The sequence below is a fragment of the Solanum stenotomum genome, chromosome 4, assembly GCF_019186545.1.
Source record: "Solanum stenotomum isolate F172 chromosome 4, ASM1918654v1, whole genome shotgun sequence".
Classification (NCBI taxonomy): Eukaryota; Viridiplantae; Streptophyta; class Magnoliopsida; order Solanales; family Solanaceae; genus Solanum; species Solanum stenotomum.
Genome location: NC_064285.1, coordinates 28,215,709 through 28,229,066, shown reverse-complemented (window position 1 = coordinate 28,229,066; position 13,358 = coordinate 28,215,709). Strand labels below are relative to the sequence as shown.

At 36.4% G+C, this 13,358-nt stretch overlaps 1 pseudogene; it reads right to left on the bottom strand.

The window, feature by feature from the left end:
- Positions 1 to 11,141: 11,141 nt before the first annotated feature.
- On the bottom strand, positions 11,142 to 12,811 carry LOC125861405 (ABC transporter G family member 29-like; annotated as a pseudogene).
- Between the last annotated feature and the right edge of the window lie 547 nt (positions 12,812 to 13,358).

Genomic DNA, 13,358 nt, shown 5'->3' with positions numbered 1-13,358 from the left:
AAAGCACACAACTCAACAACAAAACTCTAACAAATTACATATCCTCAACAATAAACTAAATATTCATCCATCACAACTTTCACAGAAAGGCACTCACAAGATTAACAACACACAAGATCAAGATCATTAATGATAAAAATGTGCAATGCAATTAAATGTAACGTCAAATATTGTCACGACCCGATTTCNGCAAGACACAGAAATGACCAAGAGGGTCATTACAAATATAATGATGCATGTCAGACCTAACGATACACATCCGATGTGTCTCAGTTCAAGACTCATGGGGGACATATTTGTCGATGCATCCATCACGGTGCGCGACACCACCTCTATATATAGTATCTGTCGCGACACGCGACACTTTCCTTAAAATATAGTATCCGTCGCAGCGTGCGACACATCGCTCGAAATGGTACATACTCTTTAACTTCTTATTCTTTCTCAGTTCACATAACTCTTGTCACAACCATGTCTCAGAATAATGCAAATGACATGTTCACACAAATAATAAGGAGATTACTATTTTCATAACATTGCACAATTCACAACAACAGAATTGTGATACAACATCAACAATGAATCAACAAGCCTTTGAAAACAATTCTCAACACATCACACACCAATAATTAATCACATTGCCTTTTATTACCTCTTTTTTACCGTTAGAATTATTCAATATGGACAAGTCAACCGATCACCAAGTTCCATTACTCCCCAACACATATCACAAGGAAATACATGATTCTACACACTTAACAAAGGTTTACAAATCCACTTACCTCAAATAGTCGAACAATCACTTCGGGTCTTGAGCCTACCCCTTTTGGTTGACTTCCAAATCAATATAATCTATTCAAATAGATAATCACAATAAGATTTCAAAACGAACAACACCCATATCACTACAGGTCTAGCCTAGACCCAAAAACTCACATCGAATCTATAATCAAGTTATCCTAATCTTTATACCAATTAATATGTCAACTCTTTCATTTTTTTTTTCAAATTTCAAGTCTAGGGTTGAGTCTCAATTTCTTCAAATATTACACTTATAGTATCCATACAATACACCTAATATTAATTACCTATCTCAATATAGTAAAACTTGAATTATAATGTGAAAATCATGAAAAGAAAATCATAGTCGAAATCAAACTACACTTTCGACAACTCTAACTATGGAAAGAACAGAAGAGGAAAAATACTATTATGAACAACAGAACAATCCAACAGTGTGTTAGTAATATAGTTTCTCTTATTACATAGTTAAAACTATCTGTGCCTCAATCATTTTGGCTATAAGTATGTCCCCCAAAACAACCAAAAAGGTTACACACCATTAACAATTCCCAACATTCTTTTCCAACCCAATTAGCATAAATACAATACAATTTCCATGATATTTCAAATCTAATTGTAGGATATTAAATCTAGCTAATATTTACCTTAATTTAAAGTAGTGCTTCCTACGTCGGTCGCTGATTTGCGCATGTGAGGATTTCTTCCTCCCTTACTTTTCTTTTCTAAATAATTATGTACTAAAAGTGATAAACCCTAGTACCTTATTTTAATATGGGTCAAATAGTATAGGGTATAACAAAATTATGACATTGACCCATTAACCACCAACTAAATAAATATATAATTAATATATACCCATCGATTAAATAACCGTAGTTATCGAATAATTCAAAATTTTCAAATCAACTTCACTGACTAATAAAAAATTACTCAGGGCAACTATTAAAAGGGGTAAAACGCTAGTTTTATGAAAATTCCCAAAAACACCCTTTTGGGTCATTACATTACATCCGAATATCTATACGTAAGACCACATACTTTGTAAGGTGTCGTTTAGACCCATTAACTATAAATCTTCGCATATCGCTTTAACTTGGGTCAGACTTTTAACAATAAAAATTAACGTACAATTACTCGTCATACAATATTTATGGATGCCCATAAAAGTTCTAACAATTACAACCTGTCAAAGATCATAAATTGAAAAACATAAGCATTTTTATGAGTTTGTGAGTAAATAATTTCATTATCTATAGAAAGAAATATATGTCTTTATTTCATTCACCTACCCTATATTTTTCTTTATTTCATTCATAATTTCACGTGGCAAGAGTTTGTCCTAATTAACTATCGTGATTTAAGCTAAATTTTAAACGAAATAAAGATTTTTTTAAAAATGATCAAAATGAACCTCAAAAAGTAACTAGTACTTCATTTATGTGTCTGGCTGATAGACCAATATTTGTTCCTTCGTAGTTCATTCAATTCACACAAGTGCAGAATGAAATGAATAAAAGCAATGTAGCCTTTGATCCAAGTCCTAAAATGAATTATGTAATCTTATATATATATTGTCACGACCCGGGTACACCCTAGATGTAACATGGCGTATAGAACCCCGAAGGACCCCATACAAGCCACTTAGCTCTCATAACATTAGAAATAGAACAATAAGAGTAAAAAAATAGACCAAGTCCAAAACATTCTATAAACGAAAAGCGGAAGTCTAAAACTCATGTCTCATCATAGACATCTATTACAATAGAATGAAATTGGGCCTACCCCATACATCATGTTCAAAAGGGAAATACATGAAAGAAACTTAAAAATAACTCCGTCCTCAAAGCATGAGGATTCATCAAAGCTCGGGAAATTACAAACTTAACTACTAGCAATGAGACTCAGAAACCTATCTGTCAGACACTACATTTGGGGAAATGTAGGGAAGAGTATACGTTAGTACAAAATAATGTACAAAGTAACGTTTATAAATATGCTAAAAGGGGACATTTCATTTCATGACATGCAATTGACCAAGCTAAAGCATCATATGAAAGAGTTATAAAACATAAGTCATAAATCATGGTCACTGCAAGCTAACATCATCTTTAAAGCTTTTGAACACCTGTGAGATACTCCTTGAGTAACCTTATTTCATTATTAATGTGGGGAATTAGCCTTAACTGACACAGAGACCATGTGAGCTACAACATGATCACTCGATGTCTCCCACTCTGAAAAGGGTTGTTCTACTTGCCTAAGTTAGAACCATGGCCTTGACAAATTTTGGAATTGAAAATCCACGGACCCACCTACAGTACGTTGTTCAACCCACGGGTCGTGATTGGCCCTCTTGGATGGCACCTATAATTGGTGCAATTTGCTAGGAGTCCCTCTTTCGGATCCGCGGTGGTACAATATCTCCCCCTTGAGATCATTTTTCCTCGAATGATATTTAAACTGGTTCAAAAAGGGTAAGAGAGGAACTAATAACCCAACCTAACAATGCAATGCATACTACCAAGGAGGAACTATCGACTCCAAGCTAGGACGTTCTCAAAACATCATCAGAGGGGTGAAACTAACTCTAGTAGCCCATTATGCTTGCAATGCACATAAATAAGGAGGAAACATCAACTTCAAGCTCATCATACTCAAATGCATCAAAAGGAAGTACGAACTACATCTATCAACCCAATATGCATGATTTTTTAAAAATTTCTCGTGTTCAACGAGGAACTACTTTCTATAAGCTAAAAGCATGCTCAGCACAATCTCATGGAGCTCATATGCAATTAGCTCTCAAAAAGCATATCTAAAGTATGTTCATCAATTCATCTCATGAAATCTATAGCAACTCATACTCAATGCACAATAACATGAGAAAAATAAATCATATAAGTCATTTCTTTCAAACTTAAGCGTTTTCATGAGAATGCATAAATATGGAAATCATGGAAACACATAAAACACACATGACTTCAAAACAAAGATCAACCATGAGGAACTCATTACCTTAAGCTAGAGCAGGAGTAAAAGGAAAATGATTAGTATATATGGACATCATATCGGCCTCGGCCTCCCAAGTATCACCCTCAACTAAATGATTTCTCCATAATACTTTCATGGAAGCAACTTCCTTATTTCTCAACTTATTGACTTGCCGGTCCAAAATCTCAATCGGAACTTCCTCATATGAGAGACTTTCATCAACTCCCAAGACCTTTAAGGGAACTATAAATGTCGGATCTCTAACACATTTCTTCAACATTGTGACATGGAAAACGGGATGCATCGACGCCAACTCATTTGGCAGATCTATCTCATCAGCAACCTTACCAACACACCTCAAAATCTTATATAGGCCTCATTACACCTCTTCAGGGTAAAATTTTCAACAAAACCCAATCATTAACATCAAACTCAAGATCCTTTCTTCTCACATCGGCATAAGACTTTTGCCGACTTTGAGCTATTTTCAACCTTTCTCTAATTAATCAATCTTTCTCAATGGCCTTATGTACTAACTCTGGACCTATCAAAGCAACCTCACCTACCTTAAACAAACTTATAGGATATCTACATCGTCTTCCATAAGGAGACTCAAATGCAGACATATCAATACTCAAGTGATAGCTATTATTATAAGCAAACTCAATCAATGGCAAATGGTCATCCCAATTACCCTTAAAATCAATCACATAAGCTCTTAACATATCTTCCAAAGTTTGGATAGTACGCTCCGCTTGCCCATTGGTTTGGGGATGAAAAAATGTGCTATGCTTAACACGAGTACCAAGCCCATTTTTGAATGACTTCCAAAACTGAGAAGTGAATTGGGTACCATGATTAGAAATAATGGACAAAGGCACTCTAGGCAACATTACCATTTCTCTTATGTATAACTTAGCATAATCCTCAGCCGAATAGGAAACCTTTACGTGAATAAAGTGAGCCAATTTCGTCATCCGATCTACAATAACCCAAATCTAGTCATGTTACCGCCGGGTGCAAGGCAAAACAACCATAAATTCCATATTCACATCTTCCCACTTCCAAGTAGGAATACCAATATTTTGGTATAAACCTCTCGGTCTTGATGCTCAACCCTTACTTGTTGGCAATTTGGACACTTAGCCACAAATCCCGCAATATCCTTTTTCATCCCGTTCAACCAATAGATCTCTCAGAAATTACGACACATCTTAGTGGCTCCCGAGTGAATGGGAGATTCTGACAAGATCTGTTCCCTCAAGTCATCAATATTTGGAACACATAAACGACCGTGATATCTAAGCACTCCATCTCCCCCTTGGGAGAAAGCCTCAACAGATTTCTTAAGCACCATATATTTCAATTCTATTAAGAATGGATCAAGACCTAGCTTGGCTTTCACATCCACCACAAGAGATGATTCTGAACCATTGTGAGCCATAACACCACCCTTGGTGGAGTCGACTAACTGAACACCTAATCGAGCCAATCTTTGAACATCTCGAACCATCTTTTTCTTATCTTCATCAATATGGGCAACACTACCCATAGATACTCCACTAAGAGCATCCGCCACCACATTTTCTTTACTGGGGTGATAGAGCACTCATGTCATAATCCTTCAATAACTCAAGCCACCTTCTTTGGTGAAGATTAAAATTCTTTTGGTTAAACACATATTGCAAACTCTTATGGTTGGTAAATACATCAACATTCACACCATACAAGTAATACCTCCAAATCTTTAAGGAAAAAACAACTACCGCTAATTCAAGGTCATGCGTACGATAATTTTTCTCATGAATCTTATGATGCCTCGAAGCATTGGAAATAACTTTCCCATTTTGCATAAGCACACATCGTAACCATTTTCTAGAGGCATCAAAATAAACCACAAAACCATCCGTTCCTTCCGGTAAAGTCAACACCGAAGCAGAAGTAAGTCTATCTTTTAATTCTTGGAAACTCTTCTCACAAGCTTCGGACAATATAAACTTAGCCTTCTTTTGAATCAAAGTCGTCAAAGTAGAGGCAATTGAAGAGAATACCTAAACAAACCTTCTATAATAACCGGCCAAACCCAAGAAGCTTCTAATATCCGAAGGAGTTAGAGGTCTAGGACAACTCTTGACTGCATCTTTCTTAATAGGATCTACCTCTATACCCTTGCTTGAAACAATATGAACAAGGAAAGCTACAGACCTTAGCCAAAATTCATATTTACTAAACTTAGCGAAGAGTTTTTGGTCCTTGAGAATTTGCAACACAATCCTCAAATAATCAATATGATCATTCTCACTTCTTGAATAAATCAATATGTCATTAATGAACACAATTACGAACATATGAAGGTATTGTCTAAACATCATATTCATCAAATCCATAAATGTTGTCGGAGCATTTGTCAACCCAAATGACATTACCAAAAACTCATAATGATAATAACCAGTTCGAAAAGTCATTTTCCTCCACCCTCAATTGGTGATAGCCCGATCAAAGGTCAATCTTAGAGAAATAACTTGCTCCTTCAAGTTGGTCAAAGAAATCATCTATCCTTGGAAGATGATCCTTATTCTTAATAGTCACCTTGTTCAACTGACGATAGTCAATAAACATAAGAACAGAGCCATCTTTCTTTCTAAAAAACAAAACTGAAGCACCCATGTAGAGATACCCAGTCATATGAAATCCTTATCCAACAAGTATTTGAATTGTTCTTTCAACTCCTTAAGTTCTGCCAGAGCCATTCTATAAGGAGGAAGAGAAATAGGTTGTGTATTTGGGAAAAGGTCAATACCGAAGTCTATTTCCATTTCGGCAGAAATACAGTGAAATTCATCTAGGAATACCTCTGGAAACTCATTAACAACGGGGACCGACTCGAGAGAAGGGGTTTCAGAATCTACTTCCCTCACCCTAATTAGATGATAAATGCAACCCTTAGAAATCATCTTTCTAGTTTTAAGACAAGAGACAAATTGACCCTTAGGCATAGAATTTCCCCCCTTCCACTCTAGAATAGGATCATTTGGAAACTTAAACTTGATCACAGAGTCCTACAGTCAATAGAAGCATAACAAGAATGCAACAAATCCATACCAAGATTAATATCAAAGTCTAACATATCAACCTCTACCAAGTCAACAAGAGTAACTCTATGGGACAAGGAAATGGGACACTTTTTATAGACCCTCTTAGACACAACAAAATCGCCAACATGAGTAAAGACAGAAAAAGGTTCTACTAACACATCGTGGAGCACATAACACGTCATCGCCATATATGGCATCACAAAGCACAGAGTAGCACCCAGATCAAGCAAAGCATATACATCTATTTGAAAAAAATTAACATATCAGTGACCACGTTCAGAGAACTCTCTTGTTCACCTCAGGTTTGGAGAGCATAGAAGCGGGTTTTCTTAAGAGCATTGGAATTTGAACCACTAAAAGGAGCTTGCTTGCTTGCCTTCCTTTTGCCGCAAGCATTGGGTAATCCCTCATTTTGTGACCATTCTTTCCACAACTAAAGTAACCATCCACATCGGCTAGACACCTACCCTCATGCTTCTTACCACACTTAGCACAAGTAGACATAGGCAATGAAGAACCACCACCATTATCTCATTTAGGCTTAGGGTTAGACACACTATCTTTGTTGAACTTATGAGGAGCATTGGAGGAACCTTGACCGGAAAACCATTACCAAAATCTAGGACGACCATGTCCATCGAACCTTGCATGTGAGAAATTACAATCACTGGTCTTATCCCTTTTTACCTCTCAAGACTTTTCCTTGAGTTTCTCCTCCTCAATTTGTTGTGCATGCACCATGAGATGAGAGATGTCCATATCATGAATGAGCATAGTGGTTCAGCACTCTTTAACCTGCATTACAGATACACTCGACATGAACTTACTCATCGTAGCCCTTGAATTGGCAACCATTATTGGAGCATATATAGAGAATTGTGTGAACTATAGAGCATATTCCCTCACACTGAAGGTTAATGAACTCAAGCACGTTAGCTTCCCACATCTTAAGGGGAAAGAACCTTTCAAGAAAAGCACTCTTAACTTCTCCCAATCTAGAGGACCCGCATTTTCTCATATCCTTTGTTTCCACTAGTTAAACCAAGTTTGAGCAACACCTTTCAATTGATAAGCATCTAACTCCGCTTTCTCTACCGGCGTCACTCGCATAATCATCAAAATCTTGTAGACCTCGTCGATAAACTCTTGAGATTCTTCCTCTACTATAGACCCATAGAACTCCGGAAGATTCATCCTCGTGAACTCTCTCACTCTTGAAGCCGTCGTACTCAGATTCGGGCATACGGGAACCACAATCTTTCTATTTTCTTTGGTCATCACGGCTTGAGCTAACACTTGAAAAGCAACCCTAAACTCCGTATTATATACTTGTTTAGCCAAAGGATCGACCAGAACTTGAAGAGTTTGGGGAGAAGCTTCTTGTTCCACATTCTCCCTCACATTCCTTCTAACATAAGCTCTTCGAGTAGCCATATCCTGAAGAACATAGGATAAGGATTATGAGAGAGACTTTATAGATTTAAACTCTATCGCATGACTTAAGAGTAATGAAAGAAGTGGAGTTTCCTAATCATCATGTAGCCTCTCATTCACACTATGAACAAGACTATACTAGACATTGCTTATGAGACATATTAGGACCATTCTAAACCTTGTACTCTGATTACCAAATTTGTCACGACCCAGGGTACCCCCTAGATGTAACATGGCGTATAGAACCCTGAAGGACTCCATACAAGTCCATTATCTCTCATAACATAAGAAATAGAACAATAAGATTAAAATAATAGTCCAAGTCCAATACATTCTATAAACAAAAATTGGAAATCTAAAACTCATGTCTCATCATAGACATCTAATACAATAGAATGAAATTGGGCCTAGCCCATACATCATGTTGAAAATGTAAATACATGAAAGATACTAAATCAATAAATCTGTCCTCGAAGCATCAGGACTCACCAAAGCTCGGGATATCATGAAGTCAACTACAAGCCACGAGACTCGAAAACCTATCTGTCAGACCCTACATTTGGGGAAATGTAGGCAAGAGTATGCGTTAGTACAAAACAATGTACCAAGTATGATAGTCATGCATAAAACGTTTATAAACATGCTAAAAGGGACATTTAATTTCATGACATGCAATTGACCAAGCTAAAGCATCAAATGAAAGAGTTATAAAGCATAAGTCATAAATCATGGTCAATGCAAGCTAATATCATCATTTAAGCCATTGAACACATATGTGATACTCCTTGAGTAACCCTAGTTCATTATTAATGTGGGGAATTAGCCTTAACCGACATAGAGACCATGTGAGCTATAACATGATTACCCGGTGTCTCCCACACCAAAAAGGGTTGTTCTACTTGACTAAGATAGAACCATGAACTTCTATCTTAAGTGGATCCACTAGCTAATCAACCTATGGGGGCACATAGTTAAGGGTTAAGGAGATTGCTACTACAAACGTGGCCTCTACTAGCGGGAGAGCTTCCATCTCATGAGACTTCTTCTAGAAACCCGACCTCTACTAACAGGAAAGCTTCCATCTCAATGTCAATATCCACTCGGTGCTAAGCATAGATCCACAAAATAGTATTTTCTTACTTATTCTCATTATCCATGGAAAGGCATGTCATCTTGCCAATCCAAGATAGTTCATTAGGATAGCTCTTATTCATTGATTCAACTAGGTGAGAAATCATTTCAACGTAAGAATCCTTTCTATGTTAGAAAACCTTTCATATCATGCTAGTATGTGTTTATGAGAATGTCCTTTCACAACACAACATCATCATTGGTAATTTACTTACTCTCACAACACCATTAAAACATTTACATAAATCTCATGAAAACATGCATAATTCCATAATCACCTATCAAGGCCAAAAACCCTTTTTCAATCATCAACATTTAGAAAACAAGGGTTAGATATAGATTTCATCATAAATTCATGCAGTCCTCTCATAGAATGCTTAATTTCATCAAACTTTTCCTTTAAGATCAAAATCCCAAATCATATGATTCATAACTTGAAAACATGGAGATTACATGGGTTCATAGGGGAAAACATCCTAAAACCATTGCAATTCATTAATTCTTGCTTAGAAGATCATAATCCAATCAATTAAATCAATAATGAAAAGAACCCATGCTAATTGAAGAAAACCATAACTAGATTGGGGAATTCCACCTTTCGAAATAGAGGAATTTAGGACCTCCAAGGATGAAAACTATCATACCTTGAATCCAAATGCTAGACTTCAATGGAAGAATTGGAACCTTAGCTTGAAACCCTAGGTTGAATCTTCTTCTTCTTCAAGTTTGTAGAGAGAGAATATTTGGTGAGGACTTTGGTCTTCTTTTTGGGCATTTGGAAGAAAGAATTAAAATGGGGTGAATTTGGGGGTAAAAAGTCTTATATAGGGCTCCTAAACAGACAAAATTACATATTATAGGAACTAATTAATTAGGAAAAGAGCCAACTACCCCTGAACTTAGTTGTGAACTATCACCCACGAGACCCCATCGATGGACTGTGAATGGACCGTCACACTCTTCAATAGGTTCAAGAAGTTTTTGCCTGGACCAACGACCACTGGATCATGGACCGTGGATCCATCTACGGTCTGTAGGTCCCACCATAGTCCATGGCTTGGAAAAATTTTGGAATGGCCGATCCACGGACCCACCTACGGTCTGTGGTTCAACCCATGGGTTGTGGTTGCCCTCGTGGATAGCACCTGTAATTGCTGCAATTTGCTAGGCTTCCCTCTTTCGGGTTCGGGGTGTTATATATATACATATATATATATATATATATACATACATAAAATAAGTAGTTATTTAAAGAATTTTCAAACGCAATACATCTTTATAGATGAGGATACCTTGTTGGTCACTCTTTACATCCTATGAGTTTAGCATAATATGTAACAATTATCATACATACTCTACTATGAGATAACAGTGACCTATGATAGAAATTACAAGACATTGTAGCTAATAAGATCTATCTATCTCCTTTGGAAGGTTAGTGTCTTAATGTTGTAGGAATACACAAATGCAAAATGGACTGCAAAACTGACCAGCACAATGACAACTAGTCCCATGAAGTTCAGATTATATCCAAAATGGTCTATGATGTTGTCCTTAATGTTAGGGTCAATAGACATTCCTGAAAATTTTATGGTATCCTCCACATCACCATACTATGAGACAATACACCCATAGACACTCCATGCCACCGGGCAAATCCAGTAATACCGAATCCACCACTTTGATTCAAACAAATAGAACAGTTGTGCACATTGCTCCAATGATTGTCATTAAATCACTGCTAGTTTCTCTATATACAAAAACAATATAAAGATTTAAATTAGTCACTTTTATAACAACCTCTCTATCTCTACAAGGTACGGGTAAGATCTGTGTAGACTATACCCTCCCCAGACCCCACTGCGTACACTTTTAGCCATTTTAGTTTACTCAACCCTGTGATAGAAACAGACCTTTTACTGCCAACTTTATAGAAAATTGTTCCAACAATGAGTCCTGCAGCTAATCTAAAGAAGAATCTAACAAGATTATAGTTTGGACTTCTCCAGTGAGTCCACCATTCTTTCCATAAGCAGGATTTGAATTGTCCCCATGCTGACTGAGAGTATTTTGTATGAAAATAAAGGTATTTGTCTCCAGGAGGAGGTGTACACAGCTTTTTGACGAGAGCTTTAGTTCATCTAGGTACAACCACATTAATCGTGTTAGGTATTTTATTTTTTAAAATGTGGCAAAGACATTTAGTAGTGTGCTCAATTTGACTTACTGATATGAAGTTGTGAGTTATAGTATTCAGCAAAATAAATTCATAGTCGAATCTCTGAGTTGATTGAACTCACATCTAGCATCCAGGTGGCTGGATTGCATTTCTCTTTAATTTAGGAACTCCTGGAATTTTTCTTATTATTATTATATAAATAATATTAAGCAAGCGGCACTTTCGCGACTCAAACAGCCGTTTCCTGTATTAAGTGGTTGAATAAGTATTTTGTCTTTCTTTAGAGATACATGTAGGACAAAATATGCTTAAGTACTTCAAAATACTTAACAATTTTCTGAGAATGTCGACGTAATGGCTCAACGTAGATTACTTTTCCACATTTTTCATAAAAAGTAGTTGATCACAACATAAAAGAACATATTAGAGAAACGGAGGTTAAAATTCTAAGAGGATTTTTCTTCCACCTTTCACAAGTTCTTATGTTTACCTCATGGAATTCTTCAAAACTATCGATACTTGGATGGTGAATTCTACACACAATAGTTCTCCCAGTATCCACTGTGTTTCTAACGGTTCTCACAACAATAGTTTTTTCCCTTGCATCCAGACCGAACGTTATCTTCCATGAATATAATTGAAAGATTAGCAACAAGCTCAACTACTATGGTCAATCTTTTTCTCCGTTCTGCTGATAAACCAAACTCATAGAAGCCCGACGATTACATCCTAGAGATCGTCTAGCTCAACCAAATCCACTACCTCATCCACAAAATTCTGGAAAGAACATTGTTTTAGTATTTAAATTATATAATGCTTGTAACTTAAGCAGATTTTAGGCTCTTACCATCTTATCCTCATTGCTGACTTCTTTAGGAATCCAGAAGAAAGCCGAAAATATTAATCATTAATGGACAGTTACTTGAGGCGAGTGTATATTAGTTTGTTCACAATAACCTGAAACTCTAGCAAAGGTTTCTGGCTTCTTTGGAAACCCTGATATTCTTATGTCACCTTCATTATAATCACCTATTTTTCATCATGCTAGAAAGTCCATGAGTGTAGTCGTCCCTGCACCACTGACTCCCATTAAAGAAGTCAATACTCCTGGCCTAAATGCACCGGTTACTCCAGGAAGTTGTTGGAGTTTGTCCTTGCACACTAGATGGTCCTTCATTTCGTGAAAAAATTGATAACCAAAGTTTGATTCTTTTGTATAAGCATTGTCTTTAGGCTGATTAATATGATACACAGTTCGAGTCGTGTGTATCTTAAGTATAATTTGTTGTGGTTTTTAAGGACGATATGAGAGATTAATGTGTATCGTACGTGTATAATGTCTATAAAATAATTCACATTGTCGAAGGACATCGCCAGAGGGGTAAACGGAAGAATCGTTCCTTTCTTTGCATCACCATTTATCTGAACGCCTTTAGATATGGCACAACTACTCATACACCAGAATTTCTTTTCTCATGCTAAGAATAGTATAATTATAATTAATATTTATATCACCGAAGAGATAATGTTCATTATTAAAATCATAATCTTTTTTGAGTTATGTTCATTTATTATAAAGTCATAGGGATTCCTTGCCTTCTTCTTGATCACCTTCCACATTCGTTTCTTGCTTTTTGGATATAATATCTTGTGGTTTCCCTGTAGATGTTATAGTGAACATAGCGGGCAATAAGCTCAGATTTCACTGAATGGAAAATAAAAGT